The sequence below is a fragment of the Physeter macrocephalus genome, chromosome 17, assembly GCF_002837175.3.
Source record: "Physeter macrocephalus isolate SW-GA chromosome 17, ASM283717v5, whole genome shotgun sequence".
Taxonomy (NCBI): domain Eukaryota; kingdom Metazoa; phylum Chordata; class Mammalia; order Artiodactyla; family Physeteridae; genus Physeter; species Physeter macrocephalus.
In genome coordinates, this window is record NC_041230.1 from 25350945 (window position 1) to 25373261 (window position 22317).

Consider the following 22317-nt stretch of genomic DNA (forward strand, 5'->3'; position numbering starts at 1 on the left):
TACATATTTGATCTCATAACAGTCCTGGGAGACAGACAGGAGGACAGGTACTATCCCCTTTTACAGATGAGGAAATCAGAGCACAAAGCAGCTCAAGACTTTGCCCCCAGTCACACAGCAAGGTAATATGGGCTTCGCAGATACTGCCACATAACATAACTGGCTCTGAATCCCCTGGCAGATCCACTGGAACTGGAAACTGGGATATACAGTGTATGGGTTAATCAGGGCCTGACAGGGGGTTTGGATCAGCTGCCCAGGTTTGTTGCAGAGTAAGCAGTCTAGACTGGCAGCAGTCTGGGTGGGTCAAGTACCCATCACTGATGCCCTGGCAGGTGGCAAGGGAGAGAGCTGGTACACAGGCCAAGACCCTGCCACCCCAGGGATACCCTCTCATGACCAACTCCCTGTACAGCAAGAGACTGGGTACAGGACTTAGTAAAAAGATGCCAGTCCAAAAAACATTGGGGGGAGGGCTAAGGCCGTGTTTGTTGCCAGGCTGACTTCTCCCAAGGGAAATTGGTCCCAGAGCCAAGAGTGTCCTTTGCCAAGATGTGGAGAGAGAGAGCAGAATCCCCAGTTAAATGGGGGTGATTTGGCCAGAGCTCTTGGGATCCTCCTAAGTGCTGTTGGGCTCTCCAAAGAGCCTTCAAAAAAACAGCACCCCTCTTCTGCACCCAGGCTCTGAACACACTGAATAAAAAAGACAAAGGAATGGCAGAGAGCCAAGGTACCACCTTAATTATCACGAAAGTTAGCATGGGGGATGTAGCTTGGTGTGAGAACAAATTGGCTTCCTAGCAGCCTGGAAGGAGGAGGAAACAGAGCAGAACGTTGCGGATAGCCTTCCCAAGCTTTCCCGTCAGACGCCATTCCATGGGCATGGGTGGTGAGGGTCAAGACCAAAAGCGTGTTCAGGGAAATCCCTTCTCATGGAAGCCAGAAGTGGGGAAAAACAGACAGCGGCAAGTTATTCATCTCTCTGGGCATCAGTCTCTCCTGGGTACAATAGATGATGACAGGACCTCCCTCACGAGGAAGCAGTAGGGTCCAGGGGGATAATGTGTATGACAGCCCTGGCATGTAGTAATCACTCAGTAAAAGCTGCCTGTCTCTGTGTATAGGCCAGGTTCATGGCAGGTGGCCTTGCTTTTCTCTCCAGCACGAAGCCCAGAGCCCCTGTGTCCTGCTGTGTTTGTATATCGCTCTTTCTCTCCAGCTGTAAAAATTCATGAGAATGTGGGTGTGCCGTGGCTTTTCAGTTCTTGCCTTCTTCCCAGGCTGTGTTCTCCCACTTGGGGGTGGCAGGGGGATGGCAGACATCCTCTTCACAGTGGTGAGAGCCCCCCTCTCCCCCCAGGCCCTGTTCCAGCAGAGCCTGGCTCAAAGTTCAAAGCTGAGGTGGCTTTGTTGAGTAATTCAGTGATACTGCCTGCTCGACCGCCATCTAAGGGTATGGCTCACTCCCACACACCCGTTTGCCGAGCATCTGCTGCCCTGTGTTTTGTGGTGTGGAGGCTGGGAACGGGCACGTCGCCCCAACTGACCGCCGTGAGGCTGCGTTTCCTTCCTTTCCCCACTGCCCTTGGGCTCTGAGTCTCACACACAGCCTCGCTCAGTGAGGTTTCAGATCCACTCCCAGGCTGCCTGGCGCTGACTGCATCTGGATTCGCACCAACCTCTTCCTCCTGGGGGTTCAGAGTGTTCTTGGAAGGAAGCCTGGGAAGGGAAAGGCCTTCCCTAGCATTCCCCATCCAGTGGTTGGCTGACAGCAGAGACCTGAACTGCCAAGAGCTCTGGAGTCAGACAGACCTGAGTTCAAATCCCTGGGTGACCTTGGGCAGGCGGCTCACTCTGCTTCGGTTTCCTATTCTGTAAAAAATGTGACAGTAACAGGATCTGCCTCGTGGGGTTATTGCCAGGATTCAGTGAGATGCTCACCATGGGCTGCTCACCCCATGTCTGGCAGGCGGGAAGCGCTGGAGAGATGATAGCCCTTGACCATCAGTAAGGGACCTCCCTTCCCAGGAAGGGAGTGAACATGACCTTCCTTTGCCCACCCCACCTCCCAAATTAGACCCCCGTGTAGTTGCTCTGACTTGACCAAACCCATTTGGTTTTTTGCAGAGACCTTTGGGGCAAGGACTCTATCTCATTTGTCTTGTAACTCCCCTGCCTAACATGGTAGCTGACACTTAAAAAGCACTAAATGCTTTAAGTAAATAAGTGGAGGGTAAAGAGCAAGGGAGTGGCTGGTGAGCAGCATCTGTTCCAGGACTGTTTTCTGAACTCTACACCGTTCTTTCTGCCTCTTTCTCTTCTTCCTTCCCTCCCTCCTTCCTCCCCTCCTTCCTTGCTTCCTCTCTCCTTCCTTCTTTCCTTCCTTCCTCCTGACCTTCCTTTCCTTCTTCTAAACGGAAATAGCTTCCTTCTTTCCTTTTCTTGTAATCCAAGCTGTGAGAGCATCCCTTGAGAGCCCTTCACCCAGTCTAGAGAGCTTCGATTCCTCTTTCAAATTGAGTCTGTCCCCTGACTCATTCATTAAAATGCATAGGGCATGTGACCAAACTGCATAATGAGTCTCTCATGAGGAAGGCTCAGAGGCACAGACATGCTGCCAACCTCAAAGGCAAATACTTCCCCCCCAGCTGTGGATCACGCTCATTGGCCACCATGCCCTGGGAATGCTGGGGGCTGCTGTTCATCTCCAGTAAATCAGCCAAGCCCTGGAGAGCTGCAGCCTGGCGCGGGCTCTGCAGTCTTGGAAGCTGCGTTCCTTTGGAGGATCCAACCCATGACCTTTTCTCAACCTTCCTCCACCCCCGCTTCACTTAGTTTTTCATTTATTTCAGTATATTTTTAACCACACAAGTAGTAAGTGAATATATTCTTATTTTAAAAAATTCAAACATAAAAGCAAGGCTCCTACGATAATTCCCCAATACTGCTACCCCTCTCTGAGATAGCCTTCTTCCAGTGTCCTCCAGCTGCTCTGTAAAAACACCCCATAAAGGCAATTTGGGGACCCAAACACCCTTTTGCCCTCCTGAAGTCCTAGGCCAATTCTCAACAGAACAGCCAACATGCATCTTGGACCCTTTCTCAGCCCCCTTCCTGGCAGCCCACCATGTGTAATCCCCACTCACTTGGGGAAACTCCCCTGAATCCCATCCCTGCAAGAGAACCCTACCATCTACACTTAGGAAGAAAACAGATAAGCCAGATTATTCCATGATTAGACATTTAGGTTTAACTGCTTTCCAGAGGTGTCTGCACTTTCATTTGGAATCTTGCGGCATTCAAGGTGTCAAAATCCACTGATCATCATGGTGGCCTCTCAGGCACCAAGGCTGCCTGTGTTCCACTTCCGGGGAACGAGCCTCTCCGAACGCCCTAAATATGTCACTTGGGTAATAACCTGTTCCGCCAGGGTGTGGCCTTGGGAAAATCACTAACTTCCCTGGATCACGTTAACTGACCTGCAGGATGGGAATAATACTAGTACCTCCTTCATTGGGTTGTTGTGAAGCTTAAGTGGAACTATCAATGAAAAGCTTTTAGCATTTTGCCTGGTATGTAGTCAAGATGAAATTAATTATCATATCATGGTCAGGAATTATCCTCATCTTCATTAGTTTTACTCTAATCCATAATACTCCAATTCATTCATTCCAGAAGTATTTTTATTCAGCACTTACTTCATGCCAGGCACTGTCCTTGATCCTGGGAGTCCAGCAGAGGAGGAGTCAGACACAGTTCCCACCCTCGACGGGCGTGTGTTCTAACACAAATGTATTGGACCTTTCTGTTTGATAAGCACTTTGTTCTCAGTTATGTCATGTGGTCCTCACTGATGCCTTTTAGTCAGTCAATGGCCATATGATTTTCCCCGTTGTTTAGGTTTAGAGAATTAAACTGAGACAGTTAGAAACTGCCCACCTACAACCTGATCTGGGGTCTTTCTGATTCCAGTCTCTTGAGGTATCAATGATTGTTCTGGGGCGTGGGGCTGGGTGAGGGGCTTTGGAGCAGCTCCCAGAACTTGAAAGCCCTGACCCCACCAGCAGTAGCACAAAAGAGAGACAGGACCTCCCTCCGTGTGCCTCTGAGAATCCCAGTTAGTTCTGTCCGTGAAGTCAATCACCTGGGCCTAACAAGCTTTCTCTGCTTGGTGCCAGCTTCCGGGGCCATTTTATCAATGAAAAAGTGCTTGCTCCATCCAGCCTGTGACCCATGGGCCTGGCCATGACTGCAGGCATCTTAGCCGTCTGAGTGCACTTCCTCCTGAGCTCCCCCCAGAGCAAGAGAGAGAAGGGCTAGGACTGTGGGTTCAGTGACCAAACTGCATCTCCTTGGGGAGGTGCCAGGACTCCCAGCTGGAACGGGGTTCTCTGCACACAGCCAGCATCCCTCAAGTCAGGGCCAGGCCGGGCAGAGAGAGAACAACACACACAGGAACTAGAAGTCTATCCAGGGCAGGCCTGGCAAAGACCCCAGGGAGAGGGCACTGAGGGCCAGCCACCACGTGGATAGACCCAGGACCTGAACAGGGCTCTGCCGGGGACATTTCGCTGCCCCCATCACAGTGACCACTTGCTCCTACCCTCTGACTGCAGGTGACCATTCTGAACCGGCACAGCAGCACGTGATTGGTGAAGGGTCCCCCACCGCCAGGGTCAATGCTGCCTAATCCTCGCGGAAACTCACACACCCCTGCCCTTCTTCGGGGTCCTTTATCCACTCTGTCTTGACAAGCCCACACCCTTCCGAGGTGTGCTTCACACCCATCCCAAGAGTAGAGTTTCATCTTCTCTTTCATTGAATCCAAGTACACAGGATCATTCATAATCTTTGATTCATGACATTCTTTCGTCTTCATTTGGAACTTGCACAGCATGCATTTGGACCTTGCACAGCATGCATTTGGTTATTTATTATTTATTTATGTTTACTTATTTATTTATAATACAGTAAACACCTGTGAACCCACCACCCACTTCTTCCTATGTGTTTCAGCCCTTCCCATCACTTCGCCTCCCTCACCCATCCTGAATCTTGACTTTACCATTCATTGCTTTTCTAAAAATTAATTTTAATATATTTTTCTAAAAGTTGCATTGCTTAGATCTTGTTTTTACCTTGCTTAAGAGAATATTCTGTTGTATGTAGTCTTCTGGAATATTCTTTTTCCTCAAAACATTATATTGCTAAGATTCATCCATATTGTAGCATAGAGCTATGTATGGTCCCTTTGTCCTCTCTATCACATCCCACGAGTACTTTTTTTTTTTTTTTTGATAGGTAAGAAGTGGATTTATTTAGAGAGATACACATTCCATAAAAAGAATGCGGTCCATCTCAAAAGGCGAAAACTGCCTTGGGAGAAACACACTCCACAGACAGAGGGTGGGCCATCTCAGAAGGTGAGAGGCCCCACAAGTATTAATTTATTCTCCTGTCAATGAACAGTTGAGTCGTTACCAGCTTTCCACTACTTTGAACGTGCTGAGCTGAACGTTTTGCACGCATCTCCTGAAAAACAATGTGAATGTACCCATCTACCATCTCACCAACAGTGAACATGTAAGGATCCTATTGATACACATCCTCTCCAGTACTTGGCATTATCAGGCTTCTTAATTTTTTCCAACTGAAAGGTTATCAAATGGTGTCTCACTGCGGTCTGTTCATTTTTATTGGCCTTCCGAGTATGGTTAACAATGATTGGTGGTGCAGTGGGGCTCACCCTGCCAGGGGGCCATGGGTCTATCCACGTGGTGGCTGGCCCTCAGTGCCCTCTCCCTGGGGTCTTTGCCAGGCCTGCCCTGGATAGACTTCTAGCTCCTGTGTGTGTTGTTCTCTCTCTGCCCGGCCTGGCCCTGACTTGAGGGCCAGCCAAAGCCTCTCCCAGTTGGGACCAGGTCATTGTCTTGTTCAGCTGTGGGTCCCCAATACCCAACACGGTGCCTGGCAACTCATTGTTATCATCACTGTCATCATCCTAACAACAACGATAATAATAGATTAACGGGTACTGAGCACTTACTAAGTGCCAGGTACTATCCTAACTGACGCCTTTACTTTTAGTATCTTGTTTCATCATTTCAGAAACCCTCTAAGGTAGGTTCTATATTACCCTCTTATAAAAGAGGGGGAACTGAAATTAAATATCTCTCCCAGAATCATACAAATAGTAAATGATGGAGCCATTTACCATACCTGAACCCTGGCATCTGACACCCAGGCCCTTAACCACTATATTATAGGTATCCAATAATACTTGAATGAAGTGCCTTTACTTACCGGTAACCAGAGGCAGGGTCAGATGCCTTGGCACTTTTACTTTTTCTCTCCTATGAAATATATTTAACATGCACCCAAATTTTGGTTATAAACAAAGCTTAGAAGATTTTTATAATTTTACTGTAGTCAAATGTAACTCATTTAATTTATGATTGGTTATAATTTCTCAGCAATTATTATGCAGACTTGAGAACTCTCACTGTGAGAGAACTCTAACCTGCAGATTGTTCTTAAATGTCATGAGATGTTTATGAATTTCTCCTTTACCAATAATTCCCCTAACCCTGCTCTATTTTTTCCTCTTATCAATCACACTTATTATCTCTAACATACCATATAATTTGCTTATTTTTGTGTCCGTTATTCACGCACAAGGGCAGGAATATTTGTCTGCTTAGTTCTGTCTATATCTTTAATTGGTTTAGCACTTATGTAGCCCTGAAACTATAGTGCCTGAAACTATACCTGGCCAGAGAAACAGCTCAGCAGATCTTTGGTGAATGAATGGCAAAAATGTATGCTTCCAGGAATGAGTGAATGAGTGAATAAGCCAACGAATAGTAAATTGAACAGTTAACGAAGATTGGCTATATTATTTTGATTTGGTGGTTTTATTTTTTCTTTCAGAGCCAACTCTTTTTTTCAGGGTTCAGGTTTCAAACACTTCTGTAGGCCTTGGGAGGCCAGAGATTTTGTGTCTCTATGCCAGATGGCTAAAACAGTCCTGAGGATCCAAAACAATGTTTTGTTGCCTCTTCCTTTATCTCTTAAAAACCAACATCAGCAATGAGCAGCCTGCCTCACATGAGACTGGCAACAAGGCAGGATGCATTCAAAAAACGAAACAAAACAAAAAACTCCTGGCAGCATTAATATAGCAGTTTTTCTAGCAATCTCCATCAGGTCCAATGCACGCTGTTATATGTGCAAAACGTCTGACATATGCGTAACAGGCTTGAACCCCTGGCTGTTGTTTGTATTTCCAAACTGGGGTGCACCAGATAAATGCAGGAATCAGGAACCATCCCTCCTAGTCAAGCATTTGTGGCTCAGTTCTCAGAGCCAGGCCAAACGAGTAATTATAGCTTCCCTCTGTGGTGTACAGGGCAGGAGGCTGATTTAATAAAGGAAGCCTGCTGTCTGTCTCCAGCCTGGCTCTGACTCATGAGACCAGGGAGTCCCAAACTCGCTACCCACAGAGGGCGGTGAGCAGCTGGGGGGGGTGGTAGGTGCGGGTGGCCGCCTAGCAAAGCTGAAAGCCCAGAGAATGAGGAAACTCCCTGCTTGGCCCTGACGAACCTGCAGCTGGAGCCAGAGGAAGTGAGGCTCAGACAGCGCAGCTGCTGTTCCAGCAACTGCAGCCCCTGCCACACCCTTGAAAGGAGGCCCCCGCCGCGTGGAGATGTAAAATAAAATGGGTTAGTAATTTTCACATTCGGGATTAATTGGGGGAGAAACCAAATCGCCTCTATGAGGGACGGCTGCCTTTGCATGCTTGGCCGGTGGCTTGGGTTTCTTGTAGGGGCCTTGGGTGGATGGAGTCTGGAGAGATGAGCGCTCTGTCCTTTTGATTTCCCACTTGGGCAGGGGAGGCAGCTAATTAGGTCTTTACAGCCACAGCGGCAGTTTGACCTGGGAGTGGCTTCAGCTCCGTGAGGGCGACAGCCTGCTCTGGGGAGGATTTGGACTCCACCCTAGTCGGGTCACCGGCGGTCATTTTATCCTTCCTTCTGTCTCCTTCTTCCTCCTCCCCTGGCAGGCAGCCAGATGGAGACAACTTGCCCTCCTCCTCCAGGCCCTGGGGGCCAGGAGATTCCAGCCCGTACCCCTTCCCTTCCCGCTGAGTCATCCACCTCCTGGTCAGGTGATCCTCCCCTGGGCCCTTCCAAGAGCACCTTGACCCATATTCTGAACTCTCCATTGCAGCAGGTTCGAATCGTCCTGAGAGAGGGCCTGCCAGGCCAGCGGGCAGGGGGCCCAGGTGCCGCTGCTGGCAGCCCCAGGCTGCAGACCAGGCACCCCAGACCGTAGGAGGGGGGTGCTCCTCCCTGAGAACCACCAGACAAGCCTGAAAACTGGCGAGTTAGGAGGCGGTGTGCCCAGTGGGGGAAGGGAGGTGTCGAGTTGAGTCATCTGGGAAAGCTGACAGCCACTGGGGGACACAAGCTTCCTCCCCTCCCATTTCGGGCTGGTGGCTCCGTGCCAGGCCCCGACTGAGCAGGCTGCCGGGGACAAGCAGGGCAGTGAAGGGCACATGCGATCCCGGCTCCAGGGTTGCGTGATACTGCTGTCCAGGGGAGGGGAAAGGTGAGGAACTGTGCAAATCATGGGATCAACCTAGATGACTCATCGGGATAATCCCAGCGGAGAAAATAGAAAATAGCTCCACCCCACCCCTACCCACAAGGAACAAGTTCCCGTCCCCAAATCACCCACAAAACAGCCTCGACTTACTTTGTCTATGGATTCTTTGTGCAGTTGCGGCCTGTGCACTCTTTGTGTCCCCTGGATGTGAGGATAACGGGGGCGGTGCTGTGGAAAAGGAAATTAGCAGGGAAGGGTTCAGAATCAAACTTCAGTCACTGTAGGCCTCGGTCTCCAATCTGTAACCAGGGGCAGGGGTGTAATAAAACCACACTACGTACATCAAATGGTGTGAGGTTAGGTCAGATGTCATGTGTAAAAATATTCTATTAATCATGCATAATTTTGCATAACTATATGATGTTCTCTTCTCTAGATTGTTATATCATTCCCTCCTTCTTTTTTTTTAAATTTTTTGGCTGCGCCCTGCCACACGCAGGATCTCCCCCCAGCAGGGATCAAACCCTCACCCCCTGTAGTGAAAGGGCAGAGCCTTAACCACTGGACTGCCAGGGACCCCCCCCAACCCCAGCCCCAGCCCCTTCTGAGAGGATCATTTTATTTGCTGAATGTCCCAGACATAGAAGAGCCTGGCTCTGGGTGTGTTCAAGAATGCAAACAAAACGGTAGCTTCTGGCTACATTATGGTCTATCAAGTCTCATGCACAGCCCCACGTAGCATGATTACACACCACCCACAGGTTAACTGTACATCATTTTATTCTTTCATATCAAGAAAAGCTGTGCTTGTATCATAATTTGGATAATAATCTGCAGACTGGAGCAAAGTCCATTTTTTAATCAGAATGTAAACTTAAGAAGTTACCGCCTGGGGCACAGTGGGTGCTAGATGGCAGGGCAGGTGCAAGTGACACGGGTGGAAGCAAAGACAAAGGGAAGAGGGAAAGAAGGGAATCAGTAACTGTAGGAGCAGAGCTGGATTTACCAGGAAGCTAATAATGCTTACATTTCAGGGCCCTTCATTTGCATGCATTCCAAGGTCTGGTACCTAATTTTTCATTTGTAATTACGTATTCCTTTCCTAAAAGCGAGCCCACAGTATTGTATACACTTCAGGCCCCACCACACCTGGATCTGCCCCTTTCCAGAAGGTCTCTGAGAGACTCAACCTTTGTTCTTGTTTAAGATTCACAAGCACAAAAGAAATGCAAGCGGTATGGGGGCTGTGGCGTTTCCACGTTGTCTCCACCGTGAACTCCAAATCTGAAATATGCAGGAAGATCCACATGTAAGCCAGGCAAGGACAACACCCTAAGGAATGGGATGGAGAAAGAGAGTGGAGGTCAGGAATGCACAGAATTATTGGACCAATTCCAACTGACTTCCCGAATCCACTGTGGTAGTTCCAGGGCTCTGCAGTGTCCAGGTTTGAATCTGGTTGCACAGCATGGGGCAGTGGAAAGACAGTGGCTTGCAATCTGGAAGTCTCTAACTAGTCCTGGCTGGTCTTCTCTAGTCCTCTCTCATTAACTAGCTATGTGGCCCTGGTGGAGTAACTTAACCTCTTTGGGTCTACATTTAAGATAACGGTGAGTGCTTTGCTTAAATTGCCTTGCTCATCACTGTATTCCCATTGTTGAGTGCAATGTAATAATAATAAAAGTACTAATTAGTATTATTTTATATTAATAGCAGAAATTTACGTAGTGCTTATAGATGTGGAAACTGAAGTACAAAGCTGTTACTGAATTTCCCCAGGTCATCCACCTAGTACACGGCAAAGCTGTGATTCAAACTCAAGCAGTCTGGCTCCAGAGTCCCCCTTTTCAATCACTTTACATTTTAAATAAATATTTTTTTTAACTAATAGATTTTATTTTTTAGAACACTTGTAGATTTACAGAAAAATTGAGAGACAGTACAGAGAGTCTGAGGAATGAAGCATCCTTTGATTGAGGCCATGATTCATTACCCAAGGTACATGGGAAAGGAGCTGGTGAGCTCTCCATTTTGTATAGGTTACTCCACCTAATTCTCATAGCTAACCGCTTTGTTAAGTAGGTAGCATTAACAGCACTTTTCAGTGAGGAAACTAAGGCTCAGAGAGGCTAGGGGACTTGTCCCAGGTAATGCAGCAGATGGAGGTTTAAGACTAGAAAGTTATGATGTATCGGATCCTAAAGATATGTTTGCCTCTCTGAAAACTTCATAATTATCACCAAAAGGTATTTTGTCTTATGTTTATTTCCCTAACGTTCACCTCTAGTGCCACAGAGTTTTAAAAATGCTTTGTAACCTTGTATATTTTTTGGTCCGGGAAGGTGGGTGAGGCAGTGATTATGATTCCATTTTATAGAGGAGGCTACTCAGGCTGTAAAAATTAAGATCCTATGATAAGTGCTGAGGTAGAGTCAGGATTGAAACACGATTTGTTGACTCTCCTCCCTTTTCATTCAAGCATCCCTCCATAATAAACTACCTCATTGCACGTTTACTCTTGCTAAGCCCACACAGAGGAAATACCTTGTTTGCTATGAGTCCCCAAGGGGCTGCCTGTCTTTCCAGAGGTCGGCCAAGAGAATTTTTCCAAAACCGAAGCTGTGACTTCGTTTAAGTCCTTTACTACATGTTTGGCATTTTATCTGCTCGGTTGCCAAAGCATGGAGAGAAAGGGTTAACTGTGACATTTTCTTTTCCCCCCTGTACTGAACTAACCCAAGGGGGAGTTGGCCATTTTCAGTTAAAGAAGGTTGTGCCTGATTCTGATGGCACAATCAGAAACTGCATTGCCAGTGTTGGAAACCCATTTCATGATGGCAGCAAAGAAAGGGTTTCCACTCTGCCCTCAGCTCTCCGGCCAATATAAGTATACTTCTGAGGCAAGCGAATTATCTTTGGCACTTCCCCTTCCTTGACAGCCTCTAGCTGGAGGCACCCAACTTATTACCCCAGAGCAGGACATATTCTTTTTCGTCTGTTTGTTTGATTTTACTTGATCTTCTCATTTTGAAAAAATTTCAAGCCTATGGAAATGGTGCAAGAATGAGGTGTCATAGATTAAGAAGGGCTTACTTAACTTTTTTATTTTAATTTTTTATACAATTTTTAAAGATCACACTCCATTTACATTTGTTACAAAATGTTGGCTATGTTCCCCATGTTGTACAAAATGTTGGCTATGTTCCCCATATTGTACAATACTTCCTTGTAGCCTGTCTTACACCCAATAGTTTGTACCTCCCACTCCCCAACTCCTGTACTGCCCCTCCCCGCCAAGAGGGTTAATTAACTTTAAAAATCTTATTTAATGTAATTTTATTTTACTTTAAAATATTAATTTTATTTATTTTGACTAGGAGTTAACGTTTGTCTGGTTCAAAATTCAAGAGGATATACAGTGAGAAGTCTCTCCCAAACCTTGTCCCCCGTTATCCAGTGTCCTTTTCTAGAAGAAGCCAATGATTCAGTTTATTATGTACCCTTCCAGAGATATTTCATATGTATACAAGAAAATATAATTGTATGCATGTACTCTTGTTTTGCCTTTTTTTCCCCTATGATAGCATACTCTATTATCCCACATCTTGTTTTGGTATTTGAAATCATTCTAATTCCATTCATAAAGAGTACTCTCAATTTTTAAAAAATTATTTTATTGTATTCCATAATTTGGTTAACCAGGTCCCCAAGGTGATAATAGAGACCAGAATTAAGGTTCTACTATGATATTATGTCCAGGAAGGTTCATAAGTTCAGGTACTTAGAAGGCAGGTCATTCCTTGCCTCTGTTCTACACTCCTTTGATCTGTGATTGGTAACCTAATCTTACATGCTCTAGGTCTTTAAATTTTCACTGGTGCTATCTCCAGTCACAGCAGTGATATAAGAACTTTTCAGCGTTTTCTCGTGCTAAGATGGTCTGTTTCTCACTGGTCTCTGGTGCCCACCTCTGCTCAGAACATTGGCCAGTTAGTTCAACAGATAGTACCTGTGTTGCTACCATGAATCTAAACTGGTCTGGGACCCATCAGTCAATTTGTGTTCTGACCTTGGTGCCAGGTTAGAACACTTGAACCAGAAGTTCAGGCTTCATGCTGTTTGTATTTGAGACATAAATCAAAGTTTCCCAAGTGGGCTGTTAGAAGAATTCAAAGAAGCATGGTAAAAAGGTATAAATACCAACAACAACAAAAAAAATGATAAACAGTTATTTCCCAAAGGACAGCTGGAAGGCAGTGCTGCAAAGTTAAGTAGCCAGGAATATCCTCTGGTGCTTTTTCAAATTAGGTCTTATTACATATATTTACTAGGACACATTTCAGATAAAGAACTTAACTCCATCATTGTTAGCTAACTAAACTCCATCATTGTTAGAGGAAAGGAAGAAAGGTTCATAATCTAGTTAAAGATGCAACTGCCACAATAAACACACACACACACACACACCACACCACCACCATCACCATACCCCACACCCCACACCTTACCTATGGTGTGGTTACACTGTAGCTTTTATTTTTTTTTTTGCGGTACGCGGGCCTCTCACTGCTGTGGCCTCTCCCGTTGCGGAGCACAGGCTCCGGACGCGCAGGCTCAGTGGCCATGGCTCACGGGCCTAGCCGCTCCGCGGCACGTGGGATCCTCCCGGACCGTGGCACGAACCCGTGTCCCCTGCATCGGCAGGTGGACTCTCAACCACTGCGCCACCAGGGAAGCCCACACTGTAGCATTTTGGAAAAAAAAAAAAAAAAAAAAACAGCAATCTCATTTAGCATCCTGCTTCCCAGATGGGCTACCCTACATCTAGTCTAAATATTAGAAAAAAAAAAGACTGTATTTCGTCCTTGAAAATATTTAGGAAAGGAAATACGTACGTTCGTTCCACAAAATATATATGTATTTAAAGGAAAGATTACATCAAAACTTCTGAGCACCCTTCCAGCTTTAAAATATGTAGTCACTCTCATCATCAAGAAGTTCTCCTTGGACTTCCCTGGTGGCACAGTGGTTAAGAATCCGCCTGCCAATGCAGGGGACACGGGTTTGAGCCCTGGTCCGGGAAGATCCCACATGCCGCAGATCAACTAAGCCGGTGTGTCACAACTACTGAGCCTGTGCTCTAGAGCCCGCGAGCCACAACTACTGAAGCCCAAGCACCTAGAGCCCGTGCTCCGCAACAAGAGAAGCCACCACAACGAGAAGCCCACACGCCACAATGAAGAGTAGCCGCCGCTCGCTGCAACTAGAGAAAGCCTGCACACAGCAACGAAGACCCAATGCAGCCAAAAATAAATAAACTTATATTAAAAAAAAAAAGTTCTCCTTTCCATCTGTTAACTATTTTTAAAAAAATATTTATTTATTTATTTGGTTGCCCCAGGTCTTAGTTGCAGCAGGAGGGCTCCTCAGTTGTGGCATGTGGACTCCTTAGTTGTGGCATGGGAACTCTTGGTTGCAGCATGCATGTGGGATCTAGTTCCCTGACCAGGGATCGAACCTGGGCCCCCTGCATTGGGAGTGCGGAGTCTTAACCACTGTGCCACCAGGGAGGTCCCCTGTTAACTATTGAAATAATTGTCACCCGAGGCTTGAGCATGATACATGACAAGTTCATTTATTTCATAAACCTTTATTGAATATCTACTGTGGACCAGGCACTGCCACAGCACTGAGGATGTGGTGGACAGAGATCTTTATCCCATGGGGCTTCTGTTGTAGTGGAGGCAGAGAGACAGTAAACAACAACAAAAGATACAGTATATAATATGGTGCTAAGTGATATGGGGACAAATAAAGCAGGGGACGCAGTAGAGAGTGTGGGGGTGAGGGGGGAGGGTCACATTTTAAAAATAATTAATTAATTGATTATTTTATTTTGGGCTGTGTTGTGTCTTTGTTGCTGCGTGTGGGTGTACTCTAGTTGCGGTGAGCGGGGGTTGCTCTTCGTTGCGGTGCATGGGCTTCTCATTGCGGTGGCTTCTCTTATTCCGGAGCACGGGCTCTAGGCACGCGGGCTTCAGTAGTTGTAGCACGCAGGCTCAGTAGTTGTGGCTTACGGGCTCTAGAACGCAGGCTCGGTAGTTGTGGCACGCGGGCTTAGTTGCTCTGCGGCATGTGGGATCTTCCTGACCCAGGGCTCAAACCCGTGTCCCCTGCCTTGGCGGGCGGATTCTTAACCACTGCGCCACCAGGGAAGCCCGAGGGTCACAATTTTAATTTATGAGGTTAAGGAAGGCCTCACTGAGAAAGTAGCATTTGCACAAAGTCCTGGAGGAGGAGAGGTGATATAATGGTGGCCCTTCAGGTACAAAGTAAATAAACCTCCTTCGTGGTATAATTTGAGGGTAAGCCCTTTTTATCTCCAAATGTTCTTTTCACCAACTAATCATGATCCCTAAAATTCTATTATTAGTGATACACACTGAGGTTAAGATGCTAAAATAAAAAATATACAGTTCTGAACTATTAAAACCTTTGGGTGAATTTGTTTATCTGATACTTTTGTAAGTTTCAGCGATGGAGGAGAGTAAGGTGATTGAACAAGGGGGAGGTACCTGCAGTGATAACAGATTTGAGGATGTGCAAGGAGCAAGAATGTGACACAGGGGCCTGGGTTGCTGCTGCTAGGAGCAGGACTGAATCTCCCTTAAGAATTGCTCTCATTTTGCCTTCTGTGTCCACGTCCATGTTGCCCAGTCCTGGGGCTGATCCTGGGGCTCTCAGCCAGTTCCTCCTGACCATAGTGCTAAGGGAGGTGCTCTGGGATGCAGGAAACTGGCTGATGGGTGGTTTAATAACATCTCCCGGGGAGGGGGGGGGCTTGGCAGAGTGTTTGGAGTTGTGCTGCAGACAGTCGTGTAAAAGGGGACACACAGGAAAGCAAGTCTGAGACTTGTAGCTGTATTAATCTATGGTTAATTTAACAGCTCTCAGAAAAATAAACTAGTCAGGAAACTCTGAAAGTTTCCTCCTTAATCAATGCAGGAAAGCAGCATTATGTATGATGACATTCACCTCATCTTTTGAAGTGAGATTATCCCCTATGTCTGTATCTTAGGTTTACCTTTGTTCCTATAAGTCCCATTCTCAAAAAATCCTTCTATAGACAAAAGCTTTAGACCATGGGTCACAAACTCAAATGCCTACAGGGACCAGAGAATAATGGACACAGTAGGTAGGGATTGGTGGGGACCGAGACGCAGTGGAGAGTGCTTGCCTCTTCTCAGCTCCTGGGAGCGTTATCAACTGGGAATGGAAGTTCAGTATGGCTAGAATTTTTCATTTTTCAACAGAAGGTGGAAATCCAAATTTTTAGGCAAAATCTTCTGATTTTTAAATGTTGGCAGCCAGTCCAAGATAGTTGGATACACTGTACAGGCCATTTATGATGTCTGCTATAAACAGGGAATCTTGGTACATTATGGAACACGATAGCAAAGGTAGGCAGAGGAGGGACATCTGATCAACCTGCAAGTTTGAGAAGGTAAAGTTTTTAGGGAGTTGACTGCTTTGCCAAGGTTCTGCCTCATCTCTTTAACCAGTTATCTTGGGAAATAAATCAAAATTTCCCAAGTGTGCTATTTGAAGAATTCAAAGCTAGGAACCTTGGCGTCATCCTGATGGCATGGGAGAAAATGCTGAACAGAGAATTCAGAGGCCTGGGTCCTAGTGTTGGTTCTTTCACAAACTCAGGGTGCTACCTTGGGTGGATCTCTCAGTCCCTTGGGGTTTAATTCCCTTATCTGCAGAATGAGGGGCTGGACTTAACGGATTTTTAGAATGTCCCCCTCCAAGCCCAGGAAGTCTTCAGACATGCATTCGAGGGGTGGAGAAGGGCAGGGCATCCCAAAGCTCACAGAAAGGCTGCTCAGCTTTTGTTCTGTTTTTTCATTCGGGACTTCTGCTTTTCTGTGTTTTAGATCTTGAGCTTCTGAAAAAAAAAAAAATCTTTTTAAAGAAAGAGTTTCCTCATTTTCAAAAAAGTTTCAAAATCATTGAATTAGTTTATCAGTATCAGTAATGTGTTATTAGTTGAGGTTTGCAAACTCTATGAGGTGTGCAGCTAATCTAAATGATAGGTCTTTTCTCCATTTGTCTACCACTGCTTGTCTGGTTACAACTGCTGCCAGCTCCCACCTCAGGCATAAATCAAATCAACAAGTGGCCAACAAATAGTTTGGGAAGATCTGACACGTGACCCAGTTCAATAGATTGGGGGCATTTAAGAAAATCTTTCTTTTGGTGATCAGATGTGTTCTTTTTGTGATACTATATATACACCTATAAAATAGAGTCATATTTGCTACTAAATAAGCTTTTCCTGGTTCACATGATTTGGTAAATTATATAAACATTTCACAGTGATCTGCAGCTTCCTGGGGCTCTGACACTGGGAGAAATCTGAAAATCGCTCGACTGACTTTTAAAAATTAGCTATAATTTATTGATAATCTAATATGTGCCAGTTTTAGGTATATCATCTCTAAACTTCAGATTATTTGCACTGCAAAAGAGATATTTTTAATCTCTTTTTTACTAATAAATAAAGAAACTAAGGCTAGGTGAGGTTAAAGACTTACCTGGACCACATACGATTCTAACCCATACCTGTCCCAGCATATTCTCAGCCAGACAACCTCAAAGGTCGCTTCTAACCTTGAGAAGTTAGGAGGCAGGAGTTCTTCTGTTTTAAGCTGTTCTAGGATCAGCTGCAAAACTGCTATCAACTTGCAACTTTCCAGATCCTCTTTACCTACTGAAACCCTTGAATTAAGTTTTGTTAACTCATAGTTATTCAAGTTTAGTGCCCTGATCTTTACTAATAAGAGGGCCTCTGAATTTAAAGAGTCCCTTACATAGCCAGGACATCTTCTGTAGGAGATGAAAGAACTTTAGATCAGACTTTTGGGGATGAATAAGTGGATTTATCGTGTTATGTCTGTACTTGGCCAAGCTGTTTCTCCTGTTGCAAAAGAAATGACTTGCCCTGTTGGGTGATCTACCTACTGTTCTGGTCTAATGGATTCAGTTTCCCTAGTGGACAACTTTTTTGTTCAGCACTTTGCTGGGCACATAGTATAACCTAGGTGAGTATTTCTAATGACTGTAACCACTGGATTTATTTACTTATTTATTTATTTGCTTAAAAGTTCACCTACATGGGCTTCCATGGTGGCACAGTAGTTAAGAATCTGCCTGCCAATGCAAGGGACACGGATTCGAGCCCTGGTCCGGGAAGATCCCACATGCCATGGGGCAGCTGAGCCCGTGCGCCACAACTACTGAGCCTGCGCTCTAGAGCCCGCGAGCCACAACTACTGGAGCCCGCACACCTAGAGCCCGTGCTCTGCAACAAGAGAAGCCACCGCAAGGAGAAGCCCGTGCACCACAACAAAGAGTAGCCCCCTCTCGCCGCCAACTAGAGAAAGCCTGCATGCAGCAACAAAGACCCAATGCAGCCAAAAATAAATAAATTAAATAAATAAATTTTTTTTAAAAGAGCTTATAAAAAAAAGAAGTTCATCTACAAGACAGTAGACCAGTAATTTTCATTTATACACCACAACATTTTCAGAGAATAATGTTTGTGAACATTATTAGTAAGAAACAGAAATGTGAGGCAGAGAGCATAGGTGTTCTGATTCTCATTTAACAGGCAAGAAAAATTGCTTATAATTCATTCAGTTGGCAAGTGGTAGGGCCTGAATTTCTACTTGTAATCCTGTGTGTGCTCCATTTTACTGTAGTCATTTGGTTTTTCTAACTGGAGGGGAAACCAATTGACTTTCAGCATGAATCTAGGTTTTGTTAACAGTTCTGATGGTGATTTTGAAAAATAAAGAAAAAATAGTTTATAATTGCACAGCTTGAGAAAAATATCAATAACCATTGCTTTTCCTTAAAAAAAAATGTAGAGGTCCCAATTATTTGTAAGGTCTTCAAGTTTAGAGTTTGCCATAACAAAAAATATGGACAAGTGTTTCTGAGCCCACCACTACTTGGTCTCTGTTTCCTGCAAGAAGGAGGATGGAATTTGGACACATCCCTCTGGGAGCATTGTTTTTTATTCGCTTTGCACTTGAGTGATTGGTTGATTGCCTCTAACTTCTACAGCTAAATGAAGGGGTTTGTTGATGACTTTCTTTTATGAAGGAAGAGAGAAGTGTGCTGGAACTTTCCCCTTTGAGTTTGAGGTTTTCAGAGCAGGTCCTAACAGATGAACCTCAGTTACTTGGGTGCCTTTTCTCTTTCTTTCCTGGGAGGTTAATTTTTCATGTGGTTTGTGCCTAATTCTGCCCGTTTGTGATAGCGAGGCAGGTATTCAGAAGCCACAAGGGTAGTCTGAAGAATGCTTTAGGTTGCCCTAGACAGAGGTGACACAGAAACGACTCACCTAGAGGATAAGAACACGGTAGTTGGGTAATTATTCAGTTTCGTGTCACTTAAGCAGTACTTTCTACCTTGGCTGCACAAGCAATGACACAGAGAGGTTTTAAAACATATTGGTGCCTGAGACCCATCACCCCTAGGTTGGGGCAGGGTCTAACCTAAGGTAACTTTTAGGTTTCGCAGGTGATTCTAGTATGCAGTTAGTTCCTATCCCCTGCATCGGCAGGCGGACTCTCAACCACTGCACCACCAGGGAAAGCCCTGCAGTTAGTTTTGAGAATCTCTCATTGAGGCTTCCAATATCTTCTTCAAAACCAGGTGAGATAACCCCAAATGACAGCAGTTCTTTCTCCCAGGACATTGCAGGTATTTTGGGTGAACATTTCATTCAGTGGAAAATACACATTTCTTTTTCTTTCTTTCTTTTTTTTTTAAGTGAGATTTAAAAAAATTTTATTTTATATTGGAGCACAGTTGATTAATAATGTTGTGTTAGTTTCAGGTGTACAGCAAAGTGATTCAGTTATACATAAATATGTATCTATTCTTTTTCAAATTCTTTTCCCATTCAGGTCATTACGGAATATTGAGTAGAGGTCCTAGTTGGTTATCTATTATAAATATAGTGGTGAAAATACACATTTCTTGAGCACCTGTGTTCTAGGTGCTGAGAATACTTCCAGGAACAAGACTGAGCCTGCCTTGGCCTTGAGATGCTTGGTTTCTAGTGGGCGGAGACAAACACACACACAGGACTGTGGTGTTTAGAAGGAAACCAGCTGAGTCATTAGGGGTCAGTGAAGGCCTCTGTGAGGAGCAGCCATACCTAGAGCCTACAGAAAGGGAGAGGGAAGCGAGGGTGAAAAGTTCCCGAGACAAGGAAGAGTGGTGTGTTTGAGGGACAGAAAAGACTGCAGTCACTTTTGTTTATCTAGAAACAGGAGTGCCAGAGAATGAGCAAGCTCCAGCCTGACATTTCTTACAGTTTCCACAAATCACTCGGTATGTTCTTGCCAAATAGTACACACTCTGCAAAGGGAACACAAGGAGAAGTGTCTTCTAGGAGCCAGGGTACTGTGTGCTGGACAAAGAGGGCTCCACGGGATTAGCCAAAAATTGCTGACTATGAGAAAAAGTTAGGCGGTCCTCCATGACACTGAGATAAACCGTGAAAAAAGGGAAAATTCTATTATGTATTTGATATCCAGAGGATTTGGCCTAATTCTTTGGTCTTTTATCTTGTTGCTAACCATCACTCAAATACAGCCAATCGATGAGGCAGAACTGGCCCCATTTTGGAAGAAATTCAGTTCTCTGACATACTAGTTTTGAGGTCTCTACCCAACCAAACTTTCTGGAAGGTGAAATGTTTGTCAAATATTTGTAATGTTGGAGAAATCAAATATGTGCCTGTAGGAGACAATTTCTATGAATTTCTTGTTTTAAGAAACATTGACTCAGCTCCTTTCCTGGCTTCCACACAAGACTTCTACTTAAACTGCGCAGGGTCTGGGAATTCCCTGGCAGTCCAGTGGTTAGCACTCCGCGCTTTCACTGCCAAGGGCCCAGGTTCAGTCTCTGGTTGGGGAACTAAAATCCCCCAAGCCGTGTGGCGTGGCCAAAAAGAAAAAAAAAGAAATTGTGCAGGGTCACTAACTGCTTACCATCTAATGGTAACCAGAAAGCTGCACTGACTTACTTTCAACAAAATTTTCTAAGGCCTCTCTGCTCTTGAATTAAAAAAAATTTTTTTCAGTCATATAACCTGGAATTAATTTTCCTGGTTGGCATGTTGTTACTCTTCCTCTATAAAACAAGCCATGGGGTTCAGTGCAGAGAAAACAGCTATAATGAATATGCATCCTCAATCAGAATGTCCAGGAATTCCAATAATCTCCACATGCTTTTATATAAGAGACCACATGCTGCCCTGATAAAAAAAGAGTGCTTTAAAAGGTGATCTTAATAAGAAAGATAGCCCTTCTTAAGAAATCCATATGAGGTAAGAAAAAACTCACTCAGTTATTTTTAAAAAATGCAAGACCATGTAATGGTTAAAGGATTTATTTTATTCCTAACAATAATATACGAGTTTTATAAGCTCTTTCCAAGACAGAATAAGGAGCGTGAAACCTGGCCGATGGGATTATGGAAGATGGTGACCAAATTATAGTCATGGCTATAACTAACGAGGAAAAACAAGTCAAGAAATATTCAGAGGAAACCTGGTGCAATTTTCTCTTTTTTGAAGCTTAAACAAGACAAGATGGGTTTAAATTGCACCAGGATGGATTTCTCCTTGAAATAGGATGCCCATAATGCCTATAAAACAAACCAGTTGATTAGAAAAATACATGTCTACAGTTTCCATTAGTCCTTAGGCTCTGTGGTATAGAGCATACGTGGTTTTTTTAGTATACCAATTACAGTACCTGTAAATGAAAGTTAAGTATTAATAAATTAATAAAAATAATTAATTAGTGGGTATTATTTACTTGACAAAACTTGCCATGAGGCGAAAGGACCATGCCTATCTTTTTCATTGTTGTATTCCTAGCACCTAGCACTGTACCTGACACTTCACGGATATTCTTTTTTTTTTTCTTTTTTCTTTTTTGGCCACGCACACCGTTTGCGGGACTTAGTTCCCTGACCAGGCACTGAACCCGGACCCCGGCAGTGAAAGCGCTGAGTCCTAACCACTGGACCACCAGGGAATTCCTTTTCAGAGATATTCTTTAAATATTTGTTGAATGAATTAATTTCTTAAATTGCAGCTGCACATCATGCATTTCATTTCCCCAAACTTGATTTAGATATAACTTCTCCAGGAATGCTTACATTACCCAAAGAGAAGGAATAAAGTGCTCAGAGATGTCTCATCAAGGAAAACAGCAAAACCTCTTTTTTTTTCCTGAAGACCTTTTAAGATTAGGACAAGCAACTTTTGTTTGTTTGTTTGTTTTGTTTTGTTTTTGGTCGTGCCATGCAGCATGTGGGATCTTAGTTCCCTGACTGGGGATCGAATCCGGGCCCTTGGCAGTGAGAGCTTGGAGTCCTAACCACTGGACCGCCAGGGAATTCCCAGGACAAGCAACTGTTTATAAAAGCAAAACAGTGGAAGATTTGAACTGTCAAGTAGGATCATGCTTTGAAGTATATTTCTAGCTAAAAGCAGGGGATAAAATAGATACAACTTAGAGATGCTAAGATCTGTCCCTGATTAAGTAGGCCTAAGATAAGAGTCTGAAGAATGGCTGCCTGGCTGAACACATCCTTTGGATGTTGTTATCAGCAGCC

General features: G+C 44.8%; 1 protein-coding gene across 13 annotated transcripts in view; it reads left to right on the forward strand.

Moving 5' to 3' along the window:
* CHD9 (chromodomain helicase DNA binding protein 9) overlaps nt 1-22317 on the forward strand; it is a 246200-nt gene that overhangs the window by 20862 nt on the left and 203021 nt on the right. The window contains exon 1 of one of the 13 annotated variants that reach the window (XM_024124913.3): nt 7388-7721. The exons of the other annotated variants lie outside the window; for them this stretch is intronic. The gene's annotated coding sequence lies outside the window, so the exon portion shown is untranslated. Of the gene's footprint in view, nt 1-7387; nt 7722-22317 lie in introns of those variants that run through there. 13 annotated transcript variants of the gene reach the window in all.